This window comes from Cibotium barometz, chromosome 36, assembly GCF_041138505.1.
Source record: "Cibotium barometz isolate CiBa-2024 chromosome 36, ASM4113850v1, whole genome shotgun sequence".
Classification (NCBI taxonomy): Eukaryota; Viridiplantae; Streptophyta; class Polypodiopsida; order Cyatheales; family Cibotiaceae; genus Cibotium; species Cibotium barometz.
The window spans coordinates 2670433-2682724 of NC_141081.1; positions in this window are offsets into that span (position 1 = coordinate 2670433).

Consider the following 12292-nt stretch of genomic DNA (forward strand, 5'->3'; position numbering starts at 1 on the left):
GGGGCCTCGCCGCGAATGTCCGGGATGAAAGGCTAGCCCGGGCGGTCCATCCGGGCCCGGAAGACTCCCCTCGCCCGGAAGGCACGAGCGATTCCGCCATGGGAAAAAATCTTCTAATGGAGGAATTACTTTAACGAGTCAAAGTCTTAACTAGTTAAACTGATCTGATCGAACCTAAAGTCACATAGTCAGATCAAGAAGAGACTTGCACTTGGTCCATGGAATCACCGCTTTTTTTCTCATTTACGAGACACAGCCGTTGATCCCCTCCCATAGAACAAAGTCTTCTTAGGATTTAAACTAATTAACATAACTAATCGTATCTAGTTGTTTCTCAGGAATCCTCCAATCCACCCTAACCGCATCCGGCGCATGGGTTAGTCAACCACTCGACCACTGTATTGGTGGGATTCCTTTATAAAGATTTGGTTCTGTTTTTGCCCGGGTACCATGAGGAAAAGAGTTCCCAGGCCCCCTAGCCGGTGATTCATGCAAAAAATTAAGGTAGGCATACCACATACACACCAAATATGAAATTACCATTTATAATAGATTCGACTGACTTTAAAACAATCCTTCAATAGAAATCATAATATTTTTTATCATCATTTTCTAAAATTCCCAGTCCATTGTATTATAATAATATCCTCTGGACTCTCTGTTGAAGACCAGCTGGCCAACCAACGAGATCCAGTATCAAAATTTGGTTCCCAAAAATCTTTCCTTTTAGTCCATCCGAAATCTTCCTCGACGTTGTGTGGACAAAAACAGAGACTGATGATGTGTATATACTGTATAGAATACTAAGAGCTTCTGGAATATGCAATCAGTTTTGGTCAATTCTGAGTCTCGGTTGAGATAAAATTAAATGTGCAGGAGAGAGAGTGTAGAGAGAGAAAATAAAAACTTTTCTGCACAAATTTTGTAAAGTTTTGTGAGTTTTTAAGGTTACCCTGTGACACGTCTGGTGGGCTGTGTGACTGGGAGCCTTTGTGTCAGTAGGAGCTTAATTTGAAGTGGGTGGCAGCCATGTAGGCCACCATGTGGTAGTTTTAGACACATGCAGGGTCAAGAATGAACCAAGTGGCAGGCTGGAAACAACAGGAAGCCTCCTGGAGTAGGCGCCCAATTTTTGGAGATGGGGAGCTCATTTTTACAATTTTGCATGGAGATGGAGGGCCTGGAAGAGCTGTTTTGAGAAGTTGTGAAGTGGTGGATGCAGAGGAGACCAGATGGGAAGCTTGCTACGAATGCCTGAAGAGCAAATTGCGAGCCTGAGTTGCTGAATTTGCTGAGAAGTAGGCTACAGAAGGCAAGATTGGGCCAGTATCTGCATTTCTATCGTGGAGGACAGTTGGATTCTGGAGATTTCAGTGGTGGGCAGGAGAGCCTGAGGAGTAGGCTAAGCTGATTTTGAAGCAGACAGGAGCCAATCAAGTGGCCAAAAGGTAGGCGAGTTTTGTTTTTGGAGTTTCCTATTGCCAAGCAGGGCAGAGAAGTAGGCTGATTTTGAGAAAGGAGCTGCGCAGGATTGCTGAAATCTGTTCTAAGGAATTTGGAGTTGTTTCTGGGTGTTATCTGGCTGTATTTGCCACAGTTTGCAAGTATACACTGTTCAGATTTCGTGTGGAGTAGAGGAGAGGCTACACGAGGAGGTTTTTGTCAGAAAGCTTGCTGGAATTTGTGATTTTCAGATCTGTTTTGGGTATTTCAGTTTGCTATAATTTTGTGGAAGTGTTTCCGAGGTGTTACAGGTCCGAAGCAATAAGAAAAGAGGTGAATTCTGAACTGAATAGTTGGCTGTAGCAAAACAGCAGCAGAAGGAGTTGAACTGGAAGAGTTTTGCGGAGTTTGTTTGCAGTTACATGCAATACAGTGGACTGTTTTGCAGTTACATGCAATACAGTGGACTGTTTTGAGGCTGAATTGTCTAGCCCTGTTGTAGCAAAGGAGACTGAGTAGCTGCTGAGTTTTCTTGGAGGTTTAAATGCTGGAAATGATCTACATATGAGGAATGTATTTGATCTTGGAGTTGGGACCACGGATTAATTCCATAGACCTTGGAGATGAAATCAATCCAATGGTAGTGTTATCAGAAGTGCATGGTCATATTTGCTCTGTAATTTTGCATATTAGAGATGAGCAATGGATGAACTCCCAAATGTTTCTTGCTCACATGCTCTCAGCTGGAGTACTTGTCTTTGAGACAATGTCTGACAAAAAATGTGAAGGATCTTTCCAGTAGACATCTGAGTAGTTGCTCTCAGTGTTTGTAAGGGTTTTTTTGGGGCTGTTTGTGTTGTAATAGTTTGCTGTCCAGAAAATACAATTTTGTAAATTTGAAGAAAAGCTTTGAGGATAGCCCACCTCTGATATGTATATTGTCCAAGAGTTTGGTCCGGATATCGAAGAACTGTACTTTGAAGATGGTTCTATGTTTGAGGTCGTTTATTCTGAGAGTGATGCAGGGTACTGGTCAGTCATAGTTCATATTGCTGAGGGGGAGTGGGCTGATTATGAATGGGTGTTAGATGATGATGGTTCTGAGGATGTGATGGATGTACAACTCTGTAAAAAAGACGAAGACTTGAATTGAAATAAAGTTTTGTACATACTCTTGGGTCTGGTGTTCTGGGTGTGTTGTATCAGTGTGTGGAAGTGTGACACCCTATAAAGGCATATATAGCTATACCACTTCCGTGTCATCACTTTTTGGTGCCTCCACAGAGGAAGAAATTTCCTTCAGTTTGTGAAAGAAGACAAGGGGTTTGTGTGAAGAAAAATTGAAGAGATGGCTTAGGACTTTCCAGAATATTGGGGATTACCGCATGAAAGTGCGTTTAAATTTTTGGAAAAGATGAAGTTTACATCTTTGATGAAAGACAGGGCAACCCCGGAGATCCTCTATCAGATTTTGACTTATTGCTTATAGGGTGATGCAATAGCATGTCTACAGATGTTTGTGACTACACACAAGAATGCTCATCAACAGGACCGTGAGTACCGTGTAGCTAGAGGTGCATTTTTGACACAGTTTGCCCGTGTAAGAAGCCCGAATGATGTGTGGAAAGAGTTGTGTAAAATTCAGCAGAAGGATGGACAGGATGTGGATTAGTATTTGATTGAGTTTGGTAGACTGTGGAGTCTATGGTGTGAAGCTTTGATTCCTGAAGTACCCCCGTAGATGATAAAGAGAGACCGGTTTGTGGCTACCCTCCTCCTCTGGAAGGTGGAGCTGAAGAATTTGGATAGCTTTGAGGAAGCTGTCAGAGTTGCTCAAGAGAAGGAGTGGAAGGTGAAGCGTCTGAGGCAGCTGGGAATACAGGAAGAGCCGAAGAAGTTTGTGAAGATGCCAAAGATTGAGAGTATGCATCCTGAAAGAGAAGCTGCTGTTGTTCCTGAATAGGAGGATACTTTGAAGAGAGACATTCATGATGCAGTGGAACTCATGAAGTCTTTAAGTTTGAATTGGTGGATGGAAGCAGGTGGAAAGGGAAGAAGTCGGGGTGCTCCAAATAATAGAAGAGATATTTTGCCAACAGGTGAAGGAAATATGGGAGGATCAGGGAGAGGACGAGGCTATTATTTAAGCAATGTCAAATGCTGGAATTGCAGGGAATGGGGACATATCAGCCCTCAATGTGATAAACCGGACAGGGTGGGTGGTGAAATGTATCCCGTGATGCAAAGAACTAATGATAGATCAGGAGATCACAGTATTGAGGTAAAAGATCCAAGTCAGCCCTCTACCAGTGGAGTTAAACGAGACCGGCTCTTAGCTTGATAGGAGTGGAGACTATTCCAGAGATCATGCCTGTGGCGGCCAAGAGGACAAGAAGTGCAATGGCAGAATCTGAACCGTCATCTAAGAAAGGAAAACATGTCCAATTTGACATCAGCCCTCAACCAGAGAAGAAGAAAAGAAAGCCAAGAAGACGCTATAAAACTTCAGATTTGCGTATCGGTCAAGATCAGGAAGAATACACCCTGATGGGTGATATAAAAGGAAGGGCAGCCAATATAACTTTCGCCCAATTGCTTGGATTGTGTCCGAAGCTCAAGAGAGAGTGGAAGAGGTTGGCAAATCCGAGGAAAGCAAATAAGCAGGAGCCCACGCAAGGTGAAATGGAGTTAATGTCTATGGAAGACCTTCCTGATATCTGTTCGTCAATTGATGCTTGGTGTGGAGGTGTGAGTGTTGGAGAAGCATATGTGGATGGCGGTGCACAAATCAGCATAATGACTCAGTCTTGCATGGAGAGATTGGGGTTAAAGCTGAATGCTAATTCAGATTTTAGACTTCGATTGGCGAATCATGCAAAAGTGAAGTGTCTGGGTATATGTACAGGTGACTGCTTTTGGTGTGATTTGCAGAATAAATTGCCATATTATGCCGGCTGGTTTGGGAGCTTATCCAGAACACACCAAAAGCATAAATTGCCATATTATGCTTTTGGTGTGATTTGCAGCATAAATATACTTTACCTTCTGGTTTGTCCAGAAGGTAAAGTATATGGCGAGATTTATCCATTTAGTATCTCAATTGCTTTATCCTCTTCAACAGACCATGAAGAAAGAACCATTGCAATGGAATGAAGAATGCGAGGAAGTGTTTGAGAAAGTGAAGGAGATATTGGGAGGTATTTCTAGTGTAAGAGCCCCATATTTCTCCCTGGTCTTTTATGTGAATCCATCTTTTGGTCCGGATGTGGTTGGAGCAATTTTAATGCAAAGAGGAGATGAGTCCAGATACATGAAACTTGTATATTATGCAAGTAGAGTGAAGACGGAAGCAGAAAGGAAATATATAGAGGCTGAATTGGTTTTGTCAAGTGTGGTATATGCCTGCAGGAAGTTCAGGTCATATCTCCTGACGAGACCATTTGTGGTTCTGACGAACTATACTCTTCTCCCTCAGTTGGTGAATGGTACTAGCTCTCAAAAGGTATGATGCGATGGTTGGTGGAGCTTCAAGAATATGATTTCTCATTTTTAATTGAAGATACTTGCAAGGCAACTCTGGCAGATCTTCTGACGTATCAGGAAGGCCCGATCCTGGTGAAGGAAGTGGATTCAAAGATAGAAAAAGAGGAACAAATTATCATTCCCGGAGCTCATGTCTTGTTCTTTGATGGTTCGTATAAGAGGAGTATACATCAAGCCATTGGAGGTTATATAATCCAGGATTCAGAAGGCGGGCTGATTCTAAAAGATGGAATACCTCTGAAAGCCAAAAGTAATAATGAGGCTGAATATGCAGCGTTGTTTAAGGGGCTGCAGGTTGCTCTAAAACAAAAAATTCAGAAGCTAATTATAAAAGGAGATTCCCTGTTAGTAGTAAAGCAGGTCTTGGGTAGTTGGCGGGCGAAGAATCCAAGATTAAAAGGATGTCTGGCCGATGTTAGAAGGCTGCTGCATTATTTACATGGAGTATTCAACATGTGCGACGGGAGGACAATCATATTGCACGAGTTAGCCTAGTAATTGCAAAAATTGAAGAGCCATTATACAGGGGGAGAGAATACTTGTATAAAGTGGTGGATTACTTACTCTCAGGTCGCTTGCCTGAGGAGCTCAAAAAAGGCCAAAAGTATCATTTTATCAAGAAGAGTAAGCATTATGTCATGATTGGGGAGGATGAATTATACATGCAAGGAGCTAATCAAGTATTGAGAAGAATTCCCTGGAGGGAAGAAATATATCATATTCTATCTTCAAATCATGAGGGAGCTTGTGGAGGTCATTATGCATTTAAGATCACTTTGCAGAAGATATTACTGGAGGGTTATGTATGGCCTTCCATCCAGAAGGATATTCAACACTGGTGCAGGTCTTGCCATGAGTGCCAGAGAATGGGGAAAAGAATCTTAAAAATGGAGTCGAGAAATATCATGCTGGTATATGACATTTTTGAGAGGTGGGGGGTGGATGCAATTGGACCATTTCCTAGGACGGCCAGAGGGAAGTGTTATATGCTTACTACGGTGGATTACCTATCAAAATGGGCAGAAGTAAAGGCGGTGAAGAGAGTAGATAGTAAGGAAGTGGCTGATTTTGTGTATGAACATATATGCTGCAGATTTGGTATCAATATTGATTTTTATGCATAAAATGATGCATAAATGAATTTTTTTATTGTAAAAGTGTTACTTTCACTAATATTGATTTTATGCATAAATAGATGCATAGAAGGATTTTTCTTTTATATAAAGTGTATTTCTATAGAAGTTGGATTTTATGCATAAATAGATGCATACAAAATTTTTATATTAAAATAAGAGTTTTCTTTAATCCTATGTTTAAATCCCATGAATATTGGTAAATGAATCAGTAAATACTCCGTGAAAGAAAATTCTACCGTTTCATATTATCGAGGATGGTAATGAGAAAATTTAAAAAATCTATTGAGATCGAAATTTTAGTTAAATGATTAATTTATCTCTCATAGGAATTCGAGATTAGTTTTGAATTCAGTTAAGTAAATAATCGATGAATGAAATTCAGTAAAGTAGTAATTGAAATATTACCTTTCGATAAAGATAGTTCAGAGAGAACCTTTCCAGACTCAAAACCTAAGTCAGACTATGACCAAGACATATTTCCTTCATCAGTTCAAGAAAAGATGATGTGACCAGTTTAGTAATTTACACTCAAATCACCCACCGAATCTGAAACTAAGTTGAGACCTTTGATTTTGATCTAAGGATCAAGATTACAGAATTCAAGGAATTCTATTTGGGAATCCAAACCTGTGATCTAGAACTATTGTGATATAGATTTAAGATATACTCATTGTATTCAAAAGAAAAATCAAATCTGAAAACTTGCATAAAAACCCTATTTTCTTAAAAGACTGTCTTACGCCAGAATGCTAGAGGGAGCTTGGCATTTGTGTTTTTCTAAGGGAAGTTTGGTTGCAACAGTTGGCGGGGAGTGTTTAAAGGACGGCTCATGAAAAGATGTAGGGGGGAAGAGAGCTTGAGCTCTTGCAAGCACACACACACACTCACAAAACCCTAATAGAGAACACACAAGGTGAGAGGCTGAAAATCTTCTTCTTCTCTACTCAACACTCAACACACCATATACAAGAATAAGAGTACACATAATATGAAAGGTACTCAACCAATACATACACGGGTTCTCTATAGTGTGAACCCGACTAAATGAGCTGGCGCTATAACTATGCCAGTCTCTAGAATGGCTGTCACACAGCTTGTCATCCCACTGGCCGCATATCTCCCATGATCTCACCAACCATGCTAGTGGTGTAAGTGTGGGGCCTATCCCCCAGGCGGGTCATCAGTGTCCACCGCCTCACTAGAGCTCGATATCTCAACACTCCCCCTCGAGCTCAACTCCATCTCATGTACACCAAGCGAAGCCCTGAATCTGCAGAGCTTCTCTGTACCCAATGCTTTGGTGAAGATGTCAGCTACCTGATCCTCTGTGCTGACATAAACAAGGTCAAGGTCTCCTGCCAAGACCTTCTCTCTGACGAAGTGGTAGTGGACCTCTATGTGCTTCGTACGAGCATGAAAGACTGGGTTCCTGGCCAACTATATACTGCTAATGTTGTCACAGAAAATGACAACTTGTCTATCCACTGATAGACCCAAATCTGCAAGTAGCTTTCTCAACCAAGCTAGCTCACATGCTGCCATAGACCCAAGCTACCTCACATGCTGCCATAGCAGCTCCTCTGTACTCGGCCTCCGTACTCGATAGAGCAACCGTAGGCTGCTTCTTGCTGCTCCAAGTCACAGCAGCACTCCCCAAAGAAAACATGAATCCACTGGTAGATCTTCTATCTGAGATACTACCAGCCCAATCAGCATCTGTGTACCCATGTACACATATCTCTGTCCCAGTCTCATAGAATAGTCCACAATGCAAAGTAGACTTCACATACCTCAGTATGCGTCTCACTGCATCCAAATGCGGTTTCCGTGGAACCTGCATAAACTGACTCACCAACCCAACAGCATAGCTCAAATCTGGTCTGGTGATCGTCATGTAGATCAAACTTCCTACTATGCTCCTGTACATAGTAGGATCCTCCAAGATCTCTCCTGAATCTGCACTCAACTTGCCATTCTGATCCAATGGCACAGAAATAGGCTTACAACCTGTCATACCATACTTGGACAACATGTCCAAGCCATACTGTCTCTGCAGTAATCCAATACCATGTGGTGACCTAATCACCTCAATGCCCAAGAAATATCTGAGCTCCCCCAGATCCTTCATCTCGAACTTCTGTCTTAGCAAGATCTTTACATCAAAGATCTCTGCATCATGGTCCCCCGTAATGATCAAGTCATCTACATAGATGACAACAAGCACAACTCCTCTATCACCATGTCTCACATACAATGAGAAATCTGCATTGGCTACATGAAAGCCAATAGTGACAAGATATTCAGAAATCTTGTCAGACCATGCTCTTGGTGCTTGCTTTAAGCCATACAAGGCTTTCTTCAACCTACAAACATGCTCAGGGTGACCTCATCCTCATAACCAGGTGGCTGCAACATATACACCTCTTCTTGCAAATCCCCATGCAAGAATGCATTCTTTACATCCATCTGATGTAAAGACCATTGCTTTGACGCAGCCACTGCTATCACAACTCTCACCGTTGCCATCTTGGCAACTGGGCTGAAAGTTTCCTCATAATCAATCCCATATGTCTGCGCATATCCTTTGGCTACCAATCTAGCCTTGTACCTGTTTATGCTTCCATCACTGTTATGTTTAACTTTGTACACCCACTTGCATCCAATGGCTTTCTTGCCTTCAGGCAATTGCACTAAGTCCCAAGTTTCATTTCCATATAGTGCATCCATCTCCTCATCCATAGCTTTCTCCCAACACACATTTCCAACAGCCTCATCAATGCATGTGGGCTCTACAACCTGCACAACCTTTGCCATATATGCATAGTGATGTGCCACATAACCATCATATGTAAATCTCTGCACAGGGTTCTTCACTCTCCCTGATCTTCGCAGCTTTTCATTCATGGCTTCCATAGCCTTCTTTACACCAGGTGTTCTCATAGCTGGGATCCCAAGCTCCTCATCAAGGCTCATATCTGAGCCACTAGACTCTCCATCAACATGAGAATGCCCTGCAGAAATGTCAGGCATACCAAGGGGCTCAACCACTTTCTCTTTTCCTTTACGTGATGTAGTAATCACATTTGCAGGGCTGGTATTATGACGCAGCCTGCCACTCCATGGTCTATCAACAGACCCACTAGATGAGGACTCTCCTGGTCCACTCAAAGACTGTGATTGCTGACCTGCATTCTGTGCAACCACACTTCCACTCACATCAGCCCCAATAGCTTCATTTTCAGCAGCATACCAGCTGCTCATCTCATCAAAGACAACATCCCTGCTTACCCTCAACTCACGTGTAGCAGGGTTATAACACCTGTATCCCTTTTGCTCAAGGGAATATCCAATAAACACACATTTTTCAGCTTTTGGATCCAGCTTAGTTCTTAGCTCATCTGGCACATGCACATATGCAATGCATCCAAAGACTTTCAAATGAGATAAATCGGGTTTTCTGCCAGTAAACCTCTCCTCTGGAGTTACATCATGTATGGCTGCAGTTGGAGTCCTGTTCATGATGTATACTGCTGTAGAAACAGCCTCAGCCCAATAGCAATGCGGCATATTCTTCTCTTCCATCAATGCTCGCGCAATCTCAGCAATGTGCCTGTTTTTTCGCTCAGCAACTCCATTTTGCTGCGGAGTGTATCTGCATGTAAACTGTCTCCGAATACCATTCTTCCTCAAAAATTCAGAGAACTCATTGGAGAAGTACTCTCCCCCTCCATCTGACCTTAGGTACTTTACATATTTCCCTGTTTGCTTTTCAACCAAAACTCTGAAATTCTGAAAGTGAGTGAACACTTCACTCTTCTCCTTCATGAAATATACCCACACTTTCCTCGTGTGGTCATCAATGAAAGTGACATAGTACCTGCAGCCTCCCATAGACACGGTCTTCGTAGGACCCCATACATCTGAATGCACAACATCTAGTGCATTTCTGCTCACATATCTGTTACGTGGAAACACATGCTTTGTTTGCTTCCCAAATTGGCATGCTTCACATATTTTCTGCATACCTTCCACTTTAAATTTTGGCAGCCCTGTCACAATTCCTTTTGTCTGCATAGACTTCAATCTCTGCACATTTACATGTCCAATTCTTTTATGCCATATGTCTGTGTCTGCAACAACTCCTGAACCATTTGCAAACATCGCAGCACTCATCTCAGGCATGTCTACATCCAACGTAAACATTCTGCCCACTCTGTTGCCTTTTGCAACCAACCTGCACTTGTCTTTAAAATCTTCAACATAACATCCATCAGGGTTAAACCGAACCTGCAAACCCTGCTCAATCATCTGGCGAACTGAAACCAGATTCTTTGTTATGTTCGGTACATGAAGTACATCTGCAAGGTACTTCACTTTGCCATCCTGCATAGACAATGGCACATCTCCAATGTGGGCAATTGGATGAGCAGTGTCATCCCCTGTTTCCACAAAACCTGGTCTTTCCGAGTTTTTCATCTCCTTGAACCACTCCCCATGACTCGTCATGTGGTTCGAAGCGCCTGAATCCACATACCATACATTATCCTTTTGTGCTGCATCAACATTTTCAGACATGGCATTCACAACATGCTGCATAACAAACAACCTTTCATTATCCTCATTATTTCTGCTTGAGGATGCATAGTTGTTTTGCTGCACTTTCCCATTTTGCATGTCAGCCTGCTTCTTATAACATTCTGACTGCACATGTCCAGGCTTACCACAATAATAACATTCACGTGCATCATTATATTGCCTTTGCCAATTTCCACGGCCTCTTTGACTCCCCCTGCCTCTGAATTTGCCTCTTCCACCTGCGTGTTGTTGTTGTTGTTGATTCTGGGACTGTTGTTGTTGTTGCTGCTGCTGGCCATAATTCTGATTACCTGTTCGGCCACCTCCTTGACCGCGTCCACCACGGCCTCCTCTACCTCGTCCTCTTCCTGAACTCGTGTAGAAGGCTTGTTGCTCTGAACTGTTTTTGCTTTGTGAAGACTGTTGGTCTTCACCCAAGTTCTTCTCTTCGATAATCAGCATAGACACCAAATCTGTAAAGTTGGGAATGTTTTCTCGAGTCGGAATGGACGTCTTGAACGCCTTGTATTGTGGCCCGAGACCACGTAGACAGACTTCCACCTTGTCATCATCTACTACTGACACACTAATAGATGCAAGGGATTCCACAATACCCTTTATCTTCAGCGCATAGTCATTCACAGACATGCTCTTTTTCTCCACAGTATGAAGTTCATTCTTCAACTGTATCTTGCGTGCCTTGGTATTTGTTTCATAAAGCTTTACCAAGGTGTCCCACGCCTCCTTGGGGGACTTGGCATCCTGAATGTGCCCAATCATGGTGTCCTGTATACTAATGGAAAGCCAATACATTACTTTCCTGGCTCCTTGGTTCCAGTCTTTAAACCCTTTCACATCTGCAGCAGTTGGATTTATATCCGGTATCTCCGGTGCCTCTTCATGCTCACCTTCTATGTAGTCCCAATAACCTTTTCCCATCAGGAAATTCGTTAACCTGAACCTCCAAGCATGGAAGTTATTCTTATCCAGCTTCTCAGCCACAATCTGTGTTATGCCATCATTAGACATCTTGCCAAACACACAATTTTACCAGAAACTGCACTCTGGTTTTTCCTGCACAACTGCTGTATTTTCTGCACAGCGGTACTGTAGTACTCTCAAATGTCACAACCAGTGACTTCAATGCACATACATACACCCAATGGCAACTGTAGACCTCTTTGCAGCACCCCTAGTGTTTGCACAGTCAATCTGTCTTCCTACAGTTCTAAAAACAGAGTTCTGCAGAGAATCGATGACTTACCCGCAGTGCTCGAAATCGACTGCTTTCTGAAAAATGGAGGTCCAGACGCGCCTGAAACGCGTTTTCGGCCCGAAAATTTCAGTCCAAGGACTAGTCCAAAGGACTGCATAGTTGCCCTATAGCTTTACTCCCGCGAAGAAAGCTCCTCAATCAGAGATCGTTGCCGGTGCCTCCCGTAGAGCTCCCGACAAGGGTGTAGTCACCAACACAATAGGGAAGAGTAGTTGAAGCTCTTACCCTCGTACCGCTTCCTATGGTTCTCTCGCTTGCAGCTCAGCCCTTAGCACGAACCAAGCTCTGATACCATGAAAAGATGCAGGGGGGAAGAGAG